Source organism: Pan troglodytes, chromosome 7, assembly GCF_028858775.2.
Source record: "Pan troglodytes isolate AG18354 chromosome 7, NHGRI_mPanTro3-v2.0_pri, whole genome shotgun sequence".
Lineage (NCBI taxonomy): Eukaryota > Metazoa > Chordata > Mammalia > Primates > Hominidae > Pan > Pan troglodytes.
The window spans coordinates 106278499-106287858 of record NC_072405.2 but is presented as its reverse complement, the minus strand read 5'-3'; the positions used below and the strand labels follow the sequence as shown (position 1 = coordinate 106287858).

The 9360-nt window shown below is 37.0% G+C and overlaps 1 pseudogene; it reads left to right on the top strand.

The window, feature by feature from the left end:
- Positions 1 to 469: 469 nt before the first annotated feature.
- On the top strand, positions 470 to 1805 carry LOC100614575 (glyceraldehyde-3-phosphate dehydrogenase-like; annotated as a pseudogene).
- The last annotated feature ends 7555 nt before the right edge of the window (positions 1806 to 9360 follow it).

Sequence of the window (9360 nt, the reverse complement as noted above, 5' to 3'; positions counted from 1 at the left end):
GGATATAATCTCCTGGTGTGCAGTTTGCTAAGACCATTGGAAAAGCACAGTATTAGGGTGGGAGTGAGCCAATTTTCCAGCTGCTGTCTGTCATAGCTTCCCTTGGCTAGGAAAGGGAATTCCCTGACCCCTTGAGCTTCCCAGGGAAGGCGATGCCACGCCTTGCTTCGGTTCACACTCAGTGGGCTGCACCCACTGTCCTGCACCCACTGTCTGACAAGTCCCAGTGAGATGAACCCAGTACCTCAGTTGGGAATGCAGAAGTCGCCCATCTTCTGTGTCGCTCATGCTGGGAGCTGTAGATTGGACCTGTTCCTATTCAGCCATCTTGGAACCACCCTCCAGAAGAAAATATTAATGAATTTGATAATGTAGCAATAGAAATGATAAAAATGAAACAGAAATAAGACTCAAAAGAAAAGAACAGAACAGCAGTGAGTGGTGGGACAATTTCACGGGGCCTAATATTATGGGTAATTGGGGCACCAAAACAGGATGGAGGGAAAGACATTTTAAGAACAATGGCCCTAAATTTTCCAAATTTGATGAAAACTATAATCCCACAGAGCCAAGAAGCTCAACAAACCCAAATCCAAGCAAAGAAAAAGAAAAAAGAAAAAACCTACACTCAGGTATGTCATAATCAAATTGTTCAAAACCAGCAAAAAGTAAATATGTTAAAAGCAGCCAGAGGAAAAAAGATACCTTTCAGACAAGGAAGAAAGATTAGTATTAGATTTCTGATTAGAAACAATGACAATGTAAGCAAGAAGATAGTTGAGCAACATTTTTAATAGTATTGAAAGAGAGAATTTCAAACTAGACTCCAATAACCAGAGAAACTATCTTTCAAAACAGAAACTGAAGTTGAATTAAATAAATTTTCAGAAATACAAATTTAAAAGATTCTATCACCCACAGACTATAAGAAATGTTAAAGGAAGCCTTTCAGGCAGAAGGGAAATGATACCAGATAGAAATATGGACCTATGCAAAGGAATGATGAGCATCAGAAATGGCAACTAGTCTCTGCTCCTCCTGTTTGACATACAGCTGCAGCTTCTCATGCAGCACCAGCTTTTAACTCTGGCAAAGTAAATATTGTCACCATCAATGACTCCTTCATTGATCTCAACTACATAGTCTACATGTTCCAGTATAATTCCACCCATGGCAAGTTCCATGGCACTGTCAAGGCTGTGAACAGGAAGTGTGTCACCAATGGCAATACTATCACCATCTTCCAGGAGCAAGATCCCACCAAAATCAAATGGGTTGATGCTGGCATTGATTATGCTGTGGAATCCTCCAGTATCTTCAGTATCTTGGAGATGGCTGGGGCTCACTGAGAGTGGGTAGCCAAAAGGATCATCATCTCTTACCTCTCTGCTAATGCCCCCATGTTTTTGGTGGGCATTAACCATGAGAAGTGGAAAAAAAAAACTCGTGATCCCTAGCAATGCCTCCTGAACCAACAACTGCTTAGCCTCCCTGGCCAAGGTCATCCATGACAACTTTGGCATTGTAGAGGAGGACTTATGACCACAGTCCATGCCATCATTGCTACCCAGAAGACTGTGGATGTCCCCTCTGGGAAACTGTGGTGTGAGGGCAGGGCTCTCCAGAACATCATTCCTGCATCTACTGGTGCTGCCGAGGGTGTGGGCGAGGCCATGCCTGAGCTGAATGGGAAGCTCACTGGCATGGTTTTCCATATCCTCACTGCCAATATATCAGTCGTGGACTTGATCTGCCATATGGAGAAACTTACCAGATATGATGATATCAATAAGGTGGTAAAGTAGGCCTTGGAGAGCTCCCCTGAAGGGCATCCTGGCCACACTGAGTACTAGGTTGTCTCCTCTGTCTTTAACAGTGACACCTGCTCTTCCTCCCTTCAATGCTGGTGAAATGCCCTCAATTATCACTTACTTTGTCAAGCTCATTTCCTGGTATGACAATGAATTTGGCTACATCAACAGGGTGTTAGACCTTATAGTCCACATGGCCTTCAAGGAGTAAGAACTCCCTGGACCACCAGCCCCAGTGACAGCATGTGTGGAGGAGAGGGGCCTTCAGTGGCAGGGAAGTCCCTGCCACAGTCATTCACCTCCACACTGAGAATCTCCCCTTGACACAGTTTTCATGCCAGAAACCCTGAAGAATGAGAGGGGCCTAGGGAGCCCCACCTTGCCATGTACTGTACCATCATAAAGTCCCCGTACTCAGCCAAAAATAAAATAAAACAAAATAAAAAAGTAACCACATTGGTTAGTACATGACTTAAAAAGTTACTTACATCTCTTTATAAGATAATTTACTGCTTAAACAAAAATAATAACAATGTCGTGTAGGGTACATAATATATGTAGAAGTAAAATAAACTACAACATTAGCACAAAGGCTAGAAAGAGAGAAATAGAAGTAAACTATTGTAAGGTTCTTAGACCATACAAGAAGTGGCATAATATTACTAGAAGGGAGATTGTTATAACTTAAAGATTATACTGTAAACCACAAAGTAACCACTAAAATAATAAAATAAAGAATTGCAGCTAATTAGTTTACAAAGGACATATAATGGAATAATAAAAAATACTCAATACAAAACAAAAGGGCACAAAAAAGAGGATGAAAAAGTAAACAAAGAACAGTTAGGACAAATAGAAAACAAATATCATGACGGTGATGTCAATAAACATACTAAATGGAAATGTTCTAAACACCCTAATTATAATGCAGATATAATCAGATTGGATATAAAAGCAAGACCCCAATTATATGTGGCCCACAAGAAACCCCATGTAAATATAAAGACACAAATAGATTAAAACTAAAAGGGTGGAAGCACATACACTATCCTAGTATGAATTAATAGAAATCTGCACTGGCTATGTTAGTATCAGACAAAGTGAACTTCAGAGCAAAAAATATGACCAGGGATAAAGAAGGTCATTTCTTAATGATAAAGGAGTCAGTAAATCAAGAAGACACAGCAATCCTAAGTATTTCTGCACCTAATAATATAGCTTCAAAATATTTGAAGCAAAAACCAATAGAACTGCAAGGAGAAATAGACAAATCCACAATTTTAGTCACAGATTTTAATGCCCTTTTCTCAATTTATGAAACAAGACAGAAAGTCAGGAAGGATATAGAACACTTGAACAATGCTATCAACCAATTTTACCTAGTTGACACTTATAGACTGCTCCTCCCAACAGCAGCAGAATACACATTCTTTTCAAGTACACAGGGAAGAAGTTTATCAAGGACCAAGTACATATCAAACAAATCAACACACAGTTTAGCAAGATGGACCACGTTCTAGGCCATAAAATATGTTTCAATAAATTTGAAAGAATTCGAGTCATACAAAGTATATGTTTAGAAATGGAACTAATTAGAAATCAATGACATAAGGAAATCTGGAAAATTCTCAAATATATGGGAATTAAATAATATGCTAAAAAACTTGGCTTTCACTCACCTTTACTGAGGAAGCAAAAACTATGTGTTCCAGCACAATTAGAGAGTAAAATAAGGAAGGGAAAAACTTGAGCTTCAGAATATAGGAAATTCTAGACAAGATCTTGTAAAATCGAAGTTCAGAATAACAGCCATCCTTAAGAGAGCAACCGGTTTAGAATTGGGAAATTGGAGGGAGAATTTCATGAGGAAGGTATCCAGGAACGACATAAAATTGATACATCATCCGGTATGTTTAAACATAGGCATATGATGGAGAGGTTTGAAACATCTAAGGATATTGTTTATAGATATGGTATCTTTTATCTCATAAAAGATATAGATGATTATGATAAAAGGGAGGTAATTAAGTAATACCAGTAAAAATCAAAAAGTACAAGAAGCATAATTATATTGTAGCATTTGCTATGCAGAGAACAATATTTTATGTTGTTATGATGATGGAAACAACAGTTACTGATTTTACTAAAAACTCTGATAACTGTATTGGGAAGGTGAAGGAAAGGAAAAGGTATATTGGGGTTAGAGAATTTGATATCTATCATAACAGCAGTAAATAATGCATCTATTTGATAAATCAAGAGGTAAATTCTTATTTAAAATAATGGCAGAAATATAAGAAATGGTTTTTAAAAGTTAAAAAATATTGCTCTTGGAAATTACATTAGGAAAAAGTGACAGGGAAGACATTCTTCGTTATAAACTCTGCTTAGTTTTGATTAAGATAAAACTCTGTGTAAGTATTTTTTTGGTGAAATATTTTTAAACAAGAAATGAAACCAACTAAACAGAAATCAGTCATGTCGCCTATTACTCTCTACTTCAACTAAGAACAGAATAAGAAAAAATAGTCAATTCTTTGGGGATGGTTCACTGTCATCTGAGCTGTAGTAGGTAAAGCAGAATATGTCCTAGGTGTAAAATTTTGACACACTTCTATAGTATTTAACAAAGTTTACTAACTCATAATGTTGGGTTGTAAGGGTAATGACATTTAAAAATAGTATTTAAAAGGGACATTCTAATAGACAATTAATGGAGAGGGTGGGGAGCATCAAAAAACTCAGTAATCAAAGTAAATAATATGTTAATGCAATATTTTAAAATTAAAATCTGCAAAATAAATGCAAAACATTCATAATGAATACAATATCAAAATTTTAAATAAAAATAGGATCAGTATTGCTGAATTTTTTCTTTTGTCTTAGGCTCCAGTATGGCCCAGTATGGCACGGGTTTAACTTATAAATATTAAGGGTTCTGGGTACGGGGAGAATAATAATCATCCTCTTTCACATCTCATAACTCTGCATGAAGATGAACTATTGTCACGAGGGAAAGTTTTTTGAAAACTTTAACATGCTGTATAAATATGAGTTATTTCAAATAATCTCCATAGTGCTTTATTACCTACTAAATCATTCATTCTGATCAAAGGTGTATGGTTTCTGGTGTCTTCTAGCAAGCTCATCAATCCTGTATTTTCTTCAATGACCTTAGCAAAATGAATAATTCTTCTAGATACCATTTTCTTTGCAGGTGACTAGTGTTTAGTGTTATTAACCATCTGTTCCATTTACTTTACTCGCCACAAGTAAAGGGCAATTTGTCCAAATTCCAGTGTTGATTTTTTTCTGTGCTCACAGCATGGACTGTAACAATGGGGTGAGACTCAATGCATTTTCTGTCTTGGAGAAAGCGCACCTGTGAGAGAGTGAGCCATAGACCTCCAACATTTTGAAAGCAATTGGGGAATTTGGAAGCCAATAGGTAACTAGTAGAAGAAATAGAGTCATACTTCTGAGTAGGCACCTTCCTCAAAGACCTGTTTCTCTCAAGGTCCATCTTTCTAATTGCTGACTTTGCACAGACTCCACAACAACCTGCATACCATAATCTGAAAGGAAAGGTCAATCTAAAGGTCACAGGTTTTAAGGGTGCTACTTCAAAGACATTTATCTCCTTTACAACACCATTAGGCTTGGGTAATGGTCTATTGTCTTTCATCATCCCAACCTCTTCACCTGCTTGTTTACTCTGAGTCTAACGTCAGAATTTAAGCCCCAGCATAAATGGATGCTTTCCTGCTACTTAACATGGGCCCAATGGAAGCTTGTTCATAGTCTAACTTCCAACTGTCAGTTGTTTAAAGGAAATACAGTTACTAAGAGAGGGATATGGTTTAGTCTTTTGGATAAACGATGAAAAGGAAAAGAACTTTTTAGATAAATGATTAACAATGAAGAAAATAGCTTTATGCATTAAGTTGCTTATTGTAGTTTTATTGGTATTTCTAAAAAAATCAGGAACATAAATATCCAACGATAAAAATTGCTATATTTTCATAGTACTGATCTAAATATTTTATATCTGATATCTTACTGAATCCTCATTGTAACTCTATGAAGCAGGTATTATTGTTAGTCCCATTTTGCTGATGAAGAAAACTATTTTACGAAGAGGTCATGTTATTTTTCAAGGTCCTAGTAAGTGGCAGAGATGGCATTTGAACCCAGGCAGTGTGGCTGTGAAGCAGGGTCTTTAGCCTCTATGCTAGGCTGCCTTGCACACAAAGGAATAATATACCAACTTGGTGCTTCATTTTTCAACCTTTACAATGGTAGAAAGTCTATGTAGCAACATAAAAAATATAAATTAAATATAAATTTCATGACCTTGTTATTTAAACTATATAAAATATATAACAGTGTAGATAAAGACTGAGAGGTAATAGGAAGAACTGACTTAGGTCAAGGACCCCAAGTGGTCAAAAGAAAAAAAAATTACAAAACCGAAATATGACAGGAAAGGCCCTTGGTAGAATCTAAGTATTACTAAGAACTGCTCCTGACTAAATTCCATTTTCCAAACTCAGCTTTGTCCCTAGATTATGACATTCTGGAAACTTCTGGAAAGGTTCTTAGGGAAGTCTTTTACTGAAGCATGTTATCCAACTATCTTTGACTGCTTGAATCACAGACTCATTTACCCTCGTATGGCTGATACTCAACATCTATTTCCAGTCTTTCCTTCTACATAGTCCTCCCTGTAACACAAACAACAATAATGAAAATAGTTCTGGTAGTGTGCTATTGGGATTGTGTTGATCATTTTCTCTTATTAGAAATGTTTTTCTGTTGTAAACATAAATAAGGTAAAATTGGACATGAGCCTGCAAATTAAAAAAAAAAAGATGCTCCCATAATGATGAATGAGGTGATATTTGAAAGAACATGTAGTATTGGGAAAAAAAGGAAATGATGAATTCCAGACAGAGTCAGTGATCAATTTACATCAATCCATTCATCTATTCAGCAAATATTTATTGAGCACCCACCATGTGCCAGGCACTGTGCATGTGCTGGATATTCAGAGGTGACCACAATGGATAAGATCCTGACAGTCTCAGAATTTACTGTATAATCGGTGGACTTTAAGCAGGTAAATATAAATATGTAATTACTAACTGTGAAGTGATATGAAGGAAAAAGCAGAGTGTCAAGACTAAGAATAATCTGGGGACCTGCTTTAGACTGAGCACTCAAAACTGGTCTTCTTGATGAAGTGAGGCTTAAGATAAGACTGAAAGATGAAAGGAGATTGGCCATACCATAAGTCACTGTAAGCACTCTTCAGGGGAGGGAACAATAGGATGCGTAAGGACTCTGAGGTGGTAAAGAAAAAGTCAAAAAGGCTGAAGTGTAGTGAATGAAGAGGGGAATGAGGTAGGCAAGGGGTGAGATACAGGTCATGTGAGAGTAGAGGATTTAATTATAAGTGTACAAGAAACTATTGAATATCATTCCGGATGTTTAGAGAATAAACGTGAGGGTTACAAGAATGAAAATAAAAAGGCTATTGCAGATGTCCAAGTAAGACTTGGTTGACCCTTGACTAGAGTGTTGGCAATGAAGATGAAGAAGAGAGGAAGAATTGAAGAAATATTGTGTTGAGAGAATTCTCAGAATTTAGATGAGGGGTTGCACTTGGGAGGAAAATGAAAGTAACAAAAGCATGTATTAGGCAGGGCAGGAGCTGCTGTAACAAGCATCCCTTTCCAAATCTCAATGACTTAACCCACTATTTTCTTGCTCATATCACAGTCCAATATGGGTCTACAGGAGAGTGAGGGAGATCTGCTCCACAACTTGTGGCACCTCCATTTTCAACAGGTGGCCTCTAAAGAATATAAAGAGAAAGCATAGAGGATCATAAAGGACATTTTAGGAGCCAGGCCAGATGTGGAGTTCATTACTTTCACCTACAATCCCACTGGCCAGAGCTCAATAACATAACTATGTTACTTTAGGGGGTGCTGGGAAATGTAATCTGGCTGTATGTTCAGGTAAAAAAAAAGTGAAATAGGTTTGTGAACACACAGCATTATCTATGCTCCAAATGACTGCCTGGTTTTGGCTTGAATAACTGGCTGGATGGTGTCAGCTCTATCTACATACTCAGCTGGGGAAGACTAGAGGAGGAATACGTTTGTGGGAAGAGATTGCTATGGTCTAAACACTTGTATTCCGCCCAAATTCATATGTTGAAATCTTAACCCTGTTGGCCATTTGTATGTCTTCTTTTGAGAAATGTCTATTCTTATCCTTTGCCCACTTTTAAATGAAATTATTTATTTTTTGTTCTTTTACTGTTGAATTATTAGAATTCCTTGTATATTCTGGCTATTAGTCTCCTGTAGGATGAATAGTTTGCAAATAGTCAAATATTTACTCCCGTTCAACAGGTGGTCTCTTCACTCTTGATTAGTTCTTTTGCATTGCAGAAGCATTTTAGTTTAATTAAGTCCCATTTGTCTATTTTTGTTTCTGTTGCCTGTGCTTTTGAGGTCTTTGTTATAAATTCTTTGCCTACATCAATGTCCAGGAGAGTTTTCCCTATGTTTTCTTCAAGTATTTTTAGAGTTTCAGGTCTTATATTTACGTTTTTAATCCATCTTGAGTTGATTTTTTATGTATAGTGAGATATAGGGGCATAGGGGTTCCATTTCATTCTTTTGCATGTGGCTAATCCAACTTTCCCAGCACCATTTATTGAAGAGGGCATCCTTTTCCCCATGTAAGTTTTTGTCAGTTTTGTCAAAGATCAGTTGGCTGTAAGTATATGGCTTTATTTCTGAGTTCTCCCTTCTGTTAAATTGGTCTATGTATTGATTTTTATACCAATACCATGCTGTTTTGGTTATGATAGCCTTGTGATATCTGCTGGTACCTTGATCTTAGATTTCCCAGCCTCCAAAACCATAAGAAATACATTTCTGTTGTCTATAAGCTACTCAGTCTATGGTATTTTGTTATGGAGGCCCAAATGGACTAAGACAAAGATCAAGCAATCGGTTTTAGACTTGCTAAGCTTGAGTTGCATAGTAGCCATTCAGGTAGAGATGTCAGGTAGGCAGTTTGATACTCATGTACTGAGTTCAGTTTTTGGTTAGATACATAAGCCACTAGGAAATATGTAGGTAATTTGATCAAGGTCATGCACATTGACTGTATATTTGCTTAGCTATTAATTATTTACTGAGCACTTATTGTGTTCCAGGCATTGTGCTAGGCACAGGGTAAATAGGGTTATACACAATAGTTAATACGTTTAGAGCTTTGATTCTACTGGAGACAGACAAACAATAAAGCAAGACAAATAAGTAAAATACATAGTATGTTGAATGTTGATAAAATCTAGAGAAAAATAGAGAAGGGGACTGAGGAGTGAAGTGGATTGGCTATTGCAATTTTAAACAGGGTGGTCAGGGAAGACTTCACTAGGAAGGTGACTTCTGACCAAAGACCTAAAAGGAGATGAAGATCAAGACATGCGGTTAACCAGAGAGTGGAGATTTAGGCCAGAAAATAC